We start from the raw sequence: 12674 nt of genomic DNA on the forward strand, positions 1-12674 counted from the left end.
ATCATGATCATGCTATTCATCTGATTCCAGGAAGTGTTCCTCCAAACATCAGGCCATACAGATATCCCTATGCCCAAAAGAGTGAAATTGAACGTATGGTTGCAGAAATGCTAGAGGCTGGTATAATTCAACCAAGTCAAAGTTCTTTCTCTACTCCAGTCGTATTGGTGCACAAGAAGGATGGATCATGGCGCATGTGTCCGGATTATAGGGAGCTCAACAAGCTCACTATTAAAGATAAGTTTCCCATTCCTGTCATTGATGAATTATTGGATGAATTGCATGGATCAATTTACTTCACCAAGTTGGATCTTCGTTCAGGATATCATCAAATCAGAATGAAGATTGAAGACATTCCGAAAACAACATTTAGAACTCATGAGGGTCATTATGAATTTTTGGTCATGCCTTTTGGCCTTACCAATGCACCTTCAACATTTCAAGGTTTGATGAATTCAATTTTCAAACCATTCCTTAGAAAATTTGTGTTAGTATTTTTTGATGATATACTAATCTACAGCAAGTCTTGGAAGGATCATGTTGAACATGTTGACAGGGTGTTACAACCAATGTTGCACGAAGCGGGAGCGAAGCGGAAGCGCGGAAGCGGAAGCGAAAGCGTGGAAGCGTCATTTTCCAAAAATCTAGGAAGCGAAGCGTCCGCGGAAGCGTCTGCTATATATATATATTTTTTTATATTTTTTTGCATTTATACTCAAAACAAACATTCCAAATACCAAATTAATTGTAGAAGACATGAAAACATGCATATTTTTGCATAAATCAAGATAGATATAACATCCATTGTACATTAATGATCTAGAATCTAGATTCTTCTCCTCTTGTCTAGCCTTTGCCTCTACCTCGATTGTCTAGGGATATTAGTCAACATTGCCCAATTTTGATCAAACTACCTAATTCAAGACTTAAAATATGGTAGAAAAAGCTTAACATGTTTGATCGATGATTTTGACTTGATTGAAAGGTAATTTTTTGCTAAGGGTATGCCGCGTGACAAAGGAGTTCAACAATTAACACCACCAACACCAGGGTACATATAGGGCTTGGTGCTCTTGATTAAATGCTAATCGCATACCTTCATACTTGATATAATCTAATGAAATGCCACAATCCCATTGATCCTGAATACCTGAAAACTGTTAAGTCTGCTGAATTTTGAATAGGATATGAAATTCTATTTTCTCCATATGAAGTCCAATGAGGCTGAAACCACTCTCAAACATTCTGAGTCATTTCATGGTAATGTTAAAAATTTAAGTAAAAGGATGAAAATGAAAAATAAAGGAGAATGTCACTTTTACTTTAAGAATTTAACATTACCATGAGGGAGCATCTGCTATATTTATATTTTTTTTTGCTTTCATTTGTCACCCTAACCCAAGGTGGGCCCACCCCCAACAAGCAAACTCACCTAAAATTTTAAAAAAAATTGAAAAAAAAAACGATTTTCTAAATGCTTTTCCGGAAGCTTTTCTGGAAGCTTTTCTGGAAGCGTCCTGGAAGCGTCCTGGAAGCGTCTAGGAAGCGCCGTACGAAGCGCGCTTCGGCGCTTCGGAAGCGCCAACGCTTCCAAATTTCCAGGAAGCGTCTAAAAATTTCGGAAGCGTGCTTCCGGCCAAGCTTCCTAGGCGCTTCCGTACGGGACGCGCTTCGGGGCTTGGAACCGGGGGGGGGGGCGCTTCGTGCAACACTGGTTACAACTATTGGAGGAGAAACAATTATATGCAAAAAGATCCAAATGTTTCTTTGGAGTACAAGAGGTGGAATATCTGGGTCATATTGTATCTCATGAAGGAGTTAAGGTAGACCCTAGAAGGAATGGAAATTCCCACATCCATAAAGCATCTGCGAGGATTTCTCGGGTTGACAGGGTATTATTGCAAGTTTGTTAAGAATTATGGGAGAATAGCAGCACCTCTAACAACATTATTGAAGAAAGATGCATTTTCATGGACTCCAGAAGCAACAAAGGCATTCGAACATCTTAAAGAGGCAATGTGCCAAGCACCGGTCTTAGCTACACCGGACTTCACAAAAACCTTTATTGTGGAATGTGATGCTTCAGGAAATGGAATTGGTGTTGTTTTAATGCAAGATGAAAGACCCATTGCTTTTGAAAGTCGTCCAATCAAGGGAAAGTTTTTACACAAAGCTATTTATGAGAAGGGAATGTTGGCAATACTCCATGCACTTAAGAAATGGCGACCCTACCTAATGGGAAGACACTTCAAGGTAAAAACGGATCATGATAGCCTTAAATACTTTTTAGAACAAAGATTATCCTCTGAAGAGCAACAAAAGTGGGTCACAAAGATGTTGGGTTATGACTTTGAAATCATCTACAAAAAAGGGAAGCAAAATGTGGTGGCAGATGCACTCTCAAGAAAGGATGAGGATGTGGAAGCATTGTTGTGCGCCATTTCTATTATCCAACCAGATTGGATAAACGAAGCAAGGGAAGAATGGAAGAATGACGAAGAAGTGTGGGCACTTATTCGAAAGTTACAACAAGATTCCAGTATGTCTGATACATTTAGCTGGCAAAATGATTCGTTATGGTACAAAGATCGCTTATACCTCTGTAAGAATTCCCAGCTAAAACAAAAGATTCTTATGGAATTACACACTTCTCCCTTAAGAGGGCACTCAGGATTTTTAAAAACTTAGCACAGGGTTAAGAAGGAATTTTTTTGGGATGACCTTAAATCAGATATTCAAAAGTTTGTGGCAGAATGTTTGGTTTGCCAACAAAATAAAGTTGAAACAATTAAGACACCAGGTCTATTAAAACCTTTATCCATTGCAAGCCAACGTTGGGAGGAGGTTTCAATGGATTTTATCACAGGTTTACCCAAGTGTGAGGGAAAGAGTGTCATCATGGTGGTAGTTGACAGACTTACCAAGTAAGCATACTTTTGTGCATTATCACATCCATTTATAGCCAGTACAGTTTCTACTGCATTTATGGAAACAATTCAAAAGCTACATGGAAACCCAAAGATTATTGTAAGTGACAGAGATCCCATTTTCACTGGAAATTTTTGGACAGAATTATTTTCTTGTCTTGGTACTCAGTTAGCTCATAGCTCATCTTATCATCCTCAATCTGATGGGCAAACTGAGATAGTAAACAAATGTTTGGAAGGATATCTTCATGGCTTTGTGTCTGATAAACAGACACAATGGGTCAAACGTTTGCCTTTGGCTGAATGGTGGTATAACACTTCCTTCATACAGCAACAAAAATGACCCCATTTATGGCATTTTATGGGTATCAACCACCATCCATCACATCATATTTAAGAGAAAATTCTAAGGTTCAGGGAGTGGAACATCACATCGAACATCAACAACAAGTCCTCCAACTCTTAAAGGATAACCTCGTGTTGGCACAGAATAGAATGAAACAACAGGCAGATCAACATCGCAGTGAAAGAAGTTTTGATGTAGGTGATTGGGTATTCCTACGGCTACAACCATATAAGCAAATGTCCCTCAAGCAAGCTAAGAAGGATAATAGATTATCACCAAAGTATTATGGTCCGTACAAGGTGTTGCAAAAGATTGGTACTATGGCATACAAATTGGAGCTTCCTGCAGCTTCTCGATTGCACCCAGTTTTCCATGTTTCATGTTTAAAGAAGGTTATAGGCGACAAGCTCCCAGTTCAAACAATATTGCCAGAACTTGACGAGGAAGGAAAAATTATATTGGAACCGGAAGCAGTCACAGAAACAAGAACTTGACAGCTACGAAATCAATCAATTTCAGAGTATCTTATCAAGTGGAAGAACTTATCTGCTGAAGATTCCACATGGGAGGATGAGAATTTTATGCAGAAGTATCCAGAACTAGTCAATCGTTGAGGACAACACTTTTTTGAAGGAGAGGGGCATGTTGGGTCCCTATAATACTAGTGATTACCCCATTACTATTGTAGTTATACCCCTTATTAATATTGTTGTGCCCCTATTGCCCCCATATTGTTATTACTGTGCCCCATAGAATCCCTCTATTGTTATTTTTGTGGCTTTATATTATTATTGTTAGGTCGGCTAGATTATATTGTGACTCCTTAGACTCCTATATATAGAAAGGAGGTTTTGTCATTTGTATCATCCAAGAATTGTTCATTTATGTAATGTAAAGGAGGTTGCCCCCTCGAAGAGGCTGAATTCTAAGGCGTTGATCTATCTTTCTATCTTTTCTTGAGCTGGTTTCATAACATGATAAGAAAGCACTAAAAGACAAGTTAGAACAATTTACTCAAGAAGTATCGAAATCTCCTGTCGTAACAGTCCAAGTTGAAGATAAGGGAAGGAATACTAATCCATTGAGTATCCTAACTCAAGAAGAATGCAAACTAGTTGAAGAAAAGACACACCTAGATGTTGTAGTTCAGATGATAAACACCCCAATTGAAGATTTTGTAACCAACTTAACAACGTCGTCACCTAAAGTAAATAAAAAAAAATTCTCACACTTAATAAAGGAAAATCAAACCAAAAAAGTTCCCTATCCCCATCCGACTCATGACAGTAGACAACTCAACCAAGCTACATATCGAGACCTTTCAGAACAAAAACAACAAACTGATGTTCTAGAGAATAGTGATGTAACCTCAATTCAGTCCTATGATGACAAGTTGATACAAAATTCCAACTATCAGAATATTCCGCAGAAGATTAATCTAGGATGGTCTGATCCCTTCTCAGTGCGACAATTTTGTTTGCCACTTAGAGGATCATATCATCTTGCTTCGACGAAGATGACAATTGCAAGACAAGAAGACATCCAAAACAGAAATTTAAAAGAAGAAAAAAAAAGATCAAGCTTTTCATCATTGAGCTTTGAGGGCAAAGCTTTTTGAGGAGGACGGCAATGTTGTGAATAAATATATAGGAAATAATGTAAAATAATGTAAATGATAATAATCATAAATAATGATTAGTTAATTAGTAATTAGGTTGAAGAGTCATGTCTAAATGAGACATGACTCTCCATGAAGAGACACTTTCTTGGTATATAAGCAAGCCTCTCATTCTCATTGTGTCATCATTCTTATTCTACATTTAATATATATTCTTGTATCTCAATAAAGATCTACATATTCCAAGACTTCTAGAATATTTAATGTGAAGAACGAACTTTGTTCGCTTCAAGTAACCTCTTGTCACCTGTTTACCCCAGTGAACCGGTTAGCTTGGGTAAATGTGGGAGGGGGGTGTTACAAAAGAATTCACACATAGAGACACCAGGATTGGTCGGAGACCAGGGAAAAACTAGACAAGGGGGGGAAGGAGGGAAACCAGGGCAAAAACCAGACAAGGGGGGAAACCCTTTCAAAGTCTTCTTCTTATTAGATTATCATTAAATGTTTCAACAAAGAGAGAGTACAATGATTCATATCTTCAACCACAAAACTATGCAACAAAATCAACTAAACAATATCCAAGAGATGAACCCAACAATGCTAATAATCAAAACCCCGATTCAGAAGTTTGTGGTCAACTCTCATCAATTGTCAGAGTTTGTGGTCAACTGTCAAAATCAAACCCTAAGTTCCAACCATACGGAGAGAAATGTGTGTGCAGCTGAAGCCTGAAACCCTCCAACCGCACTCATGAGCATGTGTGCCTGCGGTTGCGACCAAAAATACCTTGCATCATCCTTGCGGCTGAGAACCAAAAACCCTAATCACACATGTGAGCTTCAAACCCTGCAATTTCAGTACGAACCAATCTTCGTGAACTACCTCAAACCTATGCAAGCCAAACCAAAGAAAGAAGAATGATTGATGATCTCCAAATGAGGGTCACTTGACATGTAGTTATAAGCATCCAAGGGTGTCCAATTTCCTTTTGGGGCAGCCTGTTTTTTGTGCACATGGGGGTTTCCATATTAAAATATATTTTTCCTTACCAAATTAAATTCTTCCAAGGCCTAGTAGGGGTCTTCCTTGATGAGGAAGATTGTCCAAAGGAGGGAATGTGTCCCTAAGCTACCAAAAATAACACTCCCTCTAAGTTGGGGAGAAATTACCAACTGCAACAAATGTCCTACCAAAAATATCTCGTCATCGTCAAATGATGTCACTACACATCTCGGCTCATCTCTACTCATGTGTTCATCTATGATCATTTGCCCATTTCTGCTTATGTTACTCTGCTCATTACCTCTGCGCATATGTTGAACACTCTTAAATCTAAAAGAAGAAGAATTTGACATCAGAGGGGAGTCCAAGCTACCACCCTCTCTATTCATCGGGGAGCAACTGTTACCACCCGGAATAATTGTCAATGGGGAACTCAATGCTACTACCCAGGAAACATCAAAGAGCTTATCATGAGGGAGCCTTGCTTAACCTGGAACCACATCGGGGAGCACATCTCAACCCGGAATCTAATGAAAATGAGGAAGGTCCTACAAGGCACTCCCACCTCATGTCTATGATAGTGGGCAAGGTCCTATGGATACTCTCACCTCATAAGGGAGCATACATCTTCTACCCTCTGCTAATCTTCCCAACAATGACCCTCAAAAGTCATGTGGTAGAACACGTTGCATCATAGGCTTGGGTGAGATACCCGATTTACCAAAGGTAAGGATCACATACCCCCAAGCCCTCTCAACTTGTTGGCCAGATGGGGATCGACAATCCCAACAAGCCCAGCTTGTGGGTATAATGCAAATTGGGGTATACTCTGCCAAACCAAGATAGGGGAGCAACATATTCCCCCTATGGGTGACATATAGGGATGATACCCTATTGTCCAAAGATCCCTCAACCCCAGGAGCCCTACATCTCAATTCCTCACCTCGGGAGCTCAGACAGGGGGGAAGTTCAGGCTCAATGTCCTGGATCAGCACTACTCTCTGTAGATCAAAAACAAATCAACGTGCTCATATTTGGTAGTGGCTTAAACATCTCACTGAATAGCTCAATCACACTGCCTCATATATTACCAAGAGCAACAATCCTTTGATTTCATGTTCATGCAGTTCATCAAATCAAATATTATATTAGAATAAATACATGTCACAAAAGGATACCTTATTCATCCTCCCTCTCACGGAGGCAATAACCACAAGCCTAAGCTTGTCTCATATGGTAGCACTGTCTCAACATAAGGAGATATCTCAATCCTAGCAATATATGAGATTTTTTTCCAATCAGATCCCGCCTTTTATTGTCACAATGTATCACTGTCATATCCAAAACTTGCTCAAACAACTCTCCAAAGAGATTCCTTAACCAAACTATCAAGTCCCTATAATACACTAGTATTATAGGGACCTAACTTCCCCACAGCAATGTACTCAACCTCAGTCGCACTTAAAGCTACGGACTCCTATTTCCTGCTCATCAAAATGTCATGGCAGATCCCAAGCTAAAGTAGCACCCAAATGTGCTCTTTCTGTCAATAATGCTCTCCAACCCAATCATCATTAGTGTATTTGTGCAGTCATACATCCCTGGAAGTATATCTCAGACCAAGATTGATTGTCCCATGTGAATATCTCAAAAAGTGCTTGTCGGCAACCCAATGTGTATGAAGCGACTTAATCATGAATTGATTCAGGTTGTTCTCTGCAAAACATATATCTAAATGGATGTTACACACAACATCAATGCTTCAATCAATTGTTGGTTGCCAAGTCATGTTCAGCAATATCTCTGCATAACTTCCTGAAATTCAATTCCATCGGGGTGTCCAAGGATTTATATGCCAAACAACTTCACAATGTCTTTTTCGTTTCTAAACTTCGAATATCAGAAAGTAGTGCATCATTCCAAGGTCTTCCATCTTGATCTCAAAGGCCAACTCCCTCTTACTTTGATCATCAGAGGCTTGTTACCTGCCAAGAATAGATCGTCAACATATAAAACCAAAATCAAAGGCATACATTGGACCACTTTGAAATATATGTTCGGATCGACACATCTTCCCGGCTTCACCAGGTAACTGTCAAATTAGGACATACCAAGCTCGGGAAGCTTGCTTCAAAACATACAATGTTATCTGCAAACACAATATTGAGCAAACCAATATACTCGGCCTTAAACAAATCAACATTGTGTAATCAAATCAACTAAGTTTGTTTATCAAGCCTCAAATGCTAGATCAAACTATTATCGAAGACATTAAAAGTTCTTCCCAATATCACTATCAAACTCTTTGGAATAGGTGTTGGGTAGAGCTCACACTCAAATACCAAGTTACAACCTTGTCTATTGTCAACAATGGTTATTTACCAAACAGTATCAAGGCAACTTCATCAAACCATCCACATGATCATAATATAAATTATGCATACACCAAGGATAAGTCATACAAGTTTCTGCCATCCATAAAATCACTCCATCCTGAATCACAGTTGTTCATTCTTCAACCAAGGTGCCAAATGCCATTGATGCCAATATTTAATCAATATTGAAAGTCACTATGCTCACCAAGTCAAACAAGTCATTGTCATATCAAGGCAAATCACCATTGTCAAGTAGCAAATTTGATCAAAATCCTAATTTGTTATCACTGAGAATTCAATCATTTCACAAGTCAATATATTTATGAACTATCAAGCATCATGTCAAAATTCTAAGGCATCATCAATTATCCAAGCCAATATTGCTCATCTATAATGAGTTAAGCCAATAAGCCAAATCTTGTCAAACCCTTGCAACTGTTATCAAATACTGTCATATACTAGCTCAAATGATCAGGTCAAGGCAAACAACATACTGATATGCATATTTCAGTCCTCCGTAAACACAAGATTAGCCAAGACATTCACATTCTCTATAATGAGTCAAACATTATGTAGCTCTTAAAAACTTCCTTGCTCATAGAACTCTCCATCATTTGCTCCATGTCTATAGGTCAGTCATACTTCTATTATGCTCTTGGTCTTGTGCATAAGATTTTAGCTTTGTTTGATCCTACAAGCTCAACTGCACCTATAGACCTTATTCCCTATGGTTGAGAGGCTTATAACTACACCCTTAAGCCTTTCTCCTAACAGTTGAGTCTTGGACTAGGAGAAACCTTCTCTGCTCTAATCAGAACTTGCCAAAATTTCTTTAACAACATCAGATTATTATTCATTACCAGAATTCTTCCTTCAAAAGTAAAGTGTCTTCTTTTCAAATAATAATGGGAGTTGAGATCTCATGGAGCATTTCTCCCTCTAAATGGGAAGCCACTTCATTCATCATCATTCAAAACATCAACCTATCTATCATAATATTGTCATGAATCAGCAGAATTGTTAGATCATGAAATGAAACTATATCAGGTTCTAAAACATATATTCATCATGGTCATAATATGTAAGCATTAACTACTTTATCATCACATATGACATCAAACTTTCATCAAGGGTTAGTGTCATATAATTGACAAGTGTATCGTCATACTTCAAGGATCATAATCACTACATCACTTCTTTATCATTTCAAGTCAGGGGATCCATTCATATTTTCTAAGCTTATCGAAAACTAAACAAGGTCAACAAGAAGATCCTGAGTATCCATCTTATTGTTACACTTTCATCATCAAAGTTACCATGCTTATTACAAGCATTTAACTATAGTATCAAGTTATCATATATTAAAATCAATGCATCTAGGAAATTCATCATGTCTAGAATGTAAGATCCTTGCCAAATATCAAGTGTACCAATATATCACATGTACTAGAGATCAGACTTACTTTCATATGCATGAGTCATTTATGAAGGTGATATTCCCATCATACCTAAGGGCTTAGCTTGCTTTCCAATCTTGCAGCTAGATCATAACACTGAAACAATACACTATACATACCTCGAAGTATTCAGATACTTGTGCAACTTGTAGCTCTTTATTTGTCATTGACAGTTGCAGCACTTGCAATTTGTAATTTCTGGGTGCCTTCTTTGAAATCAAGTACCACCAGCTCTTTTCTACCTACACTAGCTTTCATTTCCTACACCTTAGACGATCCTTGAAAGGATCTGCTTATCACATCTCATCTAGAGGTTAGAAGTATTCAAATACTCAGATATGCAGGAAGTATAAGAAATAATCAAAACAATAAGTCAAAACAAGAATAGTGTCACAAGGAAATAACATAAATCTGAAAGGTACTTATCTTTAACGAGAAGTGATCATCTCCCTCTTGAACCAGTGTTCAAGAGTCATTACCATCCATTATCCATATAACAATGTTTCCTTCAATATATCCATTGACTTAATCAATAACCAAGGCCTAATTGAGACTTAGCCCAACTAGGGTTACATTAAATCTGTCACAAGTGCTAGAACATCTTCACACTGACCATGTTAGGGTTTCTAGATTGCACATCTCAAACCTTTGTCATAATCCAGGATTTCTTCTAAACCCTAACCTTAATATCCATAATACCCGAATAACCTAATTGCCTACGGTTTCCTTCAAACCATAGCATTTTTTAGGTCTCCTCCATCTACTCTTGCTTCCATCAATGGTGTCTTCATAAGGGTGATCTTAATGACTTTTCTTCAGCCCAACTCTGATACCATGTTAATTTTTCTTAGGGCTATATTGTTCTTTGCTTTAGATAATTGTATTTCATCATTTACACATTGAATTCACCCCAGAGCATCATAATATTATTCAATTTTACAACATTATTCAGCAACATATGCAATTATATAGAAAGAACAATATCATCATCAATGTAGTGAAACATAAAGGAGCAATAGAAGAAAAGCATTCACACATAGAGCAAAACCCCATGAAACACCGAAACTTTTCGAAGTTTTCAAAATGGGTACATTTAGAAATGTCACCTCCCAAAAATGGAAACGTCAGCCGAAACATCGACTGAAACGTCATATATATATATAGAGATAATAAAAAAAAGTTATAAATAAGTGAATAACACATTATCTTGCAAGTCAAAAGGGAATAAGACCCATAGATGACAACTTAGAAGGAAAAACAAGTCTATATTAACTCTCATAGATGATTACATGATGGTCGAGTTACAGTCGAGTTTCAACGGAGTTTCGGGTATGGGTACGGCCCGAAACGCCGAGTTCCTAGAAGTTGCATGCAAGACAGGGGGAAACCCTTTCAAATTCTTCTTATTGTTAGATTGTCATTGAATGTTTCAACAAAGAGAGAGTACAACGATCCATATCTTCAACCAAAAAACTATCGAGCAAAATCAACTAAACAATATCCAACGGATGAACACAACAATGCTAATAATCAAAACCCTGATTTAGAAACCTGCGGTCAATTGTCATCAACTGTCAGAATTTGTGGTCAACTGTCAAATTCAACCCTAAGTTCCAATCGTAAGGAGAGAGAGATGTGTGTGTGGCTAAAACCCTCCAACTACACTCATGACCCTGCGTACCTGCTATTGCGACCGAAAATACCCTATATCATCTCTGCAACTCAGAACCAAAAACCCTAATCACACGTTTGAGCTTTGGACTACCTCAAACCTGTGCGAGCCAAACCAAAGAAGGAAGAATGATTGATGATCTCCAAATGATGGTCACTAGATTTGTATTTATAGCCATCCAAGGGCGTCCAATTTCCTTTTGGGTTGACCTGTCGTTTTTGTTCATGGGGGTTTCCATATTAAAATATATTTTTCCCTAAGAAAATTAAATTCTTCCAAGGGCTAGTAGGGGTCTTCCTTGATAAGGAAGTTTGTCCAAAGGAGGGAATTTGTCCCTGCGTTGCCAAAATTAATAGCAGAATTACTTGTGAGCAGCAAAAGAGGTGAAAAAGGCCCTACGTGGACTGAAAGGGTTGGTGTGAACATTCCTTCAACAAGTAAGTCAAGTGTGTCTTGTTCAAGGGTAGATTGATTGTCATACGTTGTTGACATCAAGCCCTAGTTGTTCTTGTATCAAGGCTAATTATAAGGGCCATGATCCCTACTACGAGAGCCCTATGTTTGTTGTATTAAGGTTGTTTAAGTTTTAGATTTGCAAAAATTCTCTTGTGTACTACATTGATTCACTGTTGTACATTTTCCACTGTGCAAAGTGCTTGTGTTGTGGAATTTTAGTGTGTTTGTGATCATGTTCTAGATGTAAAGCTAATTTTGACGTGCCAAGGAAAAATCAACAATCGCAATTCTGGCAAATAAACTTGGAATTGGAGAAGCCAAAGGTTCCAACTCAAAGTTTAAATCAGAGGGAAAATTGGGGATTGAGAAGAACCAAAGGAGTTTAAGAAAGAACCTGAATAGTAACAACCAGTTTGAGTGTCATGAATCATTCACAGTCCCCTTTTAAGATGGAAGCGAAGATCAACCATCAAGCCATATCAAGGTGAAATTGACACTTTGAAATTAAATCACTAATTGTAGCGATTAGAGGTTTATTTTAATGTCCACTACATAGAGGAGGAATACATTTTAAAAAATGTCCATTTGAGACTAGAGGGCCATGCCCTGATGTGGTGGAAAAGCCACACAGAAACCCTAAAAGGATGGAGGAGGATCCCCCAATAACTAAGTGGGAGGATTTCAAAACTCTCATAAAGTCCCAATTCAGGAAGATGGCAATAATGTTGGCTATCTCTCCCAAGAACCCAGATGTACTCCTCAAATATCTAAGGGGGTCTACATAGCCATCTACGAAAGTAAGTTATGTTGTTCAAACC

General features: G+C 38.1%; 1 protein-coding gene across 2 annotated transcripts in view; it reads right to left on the reverse strand.

Moving 5' to 3' along the window:
• Positions 1-12674, reverse strand: part of LOC149245138 (transcription factor GTE6-like) — a 229504-nt gene that overhangs the window by 12031 nt on the left and 204799 nt on the right. The window lies entirely within an intron of this gene.

Source organism: Pinus tabuliformis, chromosome 7 (assembly GCF_031772625.1).
Source record: "Pinus tabuliformis cultivar Carrire ecotype Pingquan chromosome 7, CPIR1, whole genome shotgun sequence".
In the NCBI taxonomy this organism is placed as follows: domain Eukaryota; kingdom Viridiplantae; phylum Streptophyta; class Pinopsida; order Pinales; family Pinaceae; genus Pinus; species Pinus tabuliformis.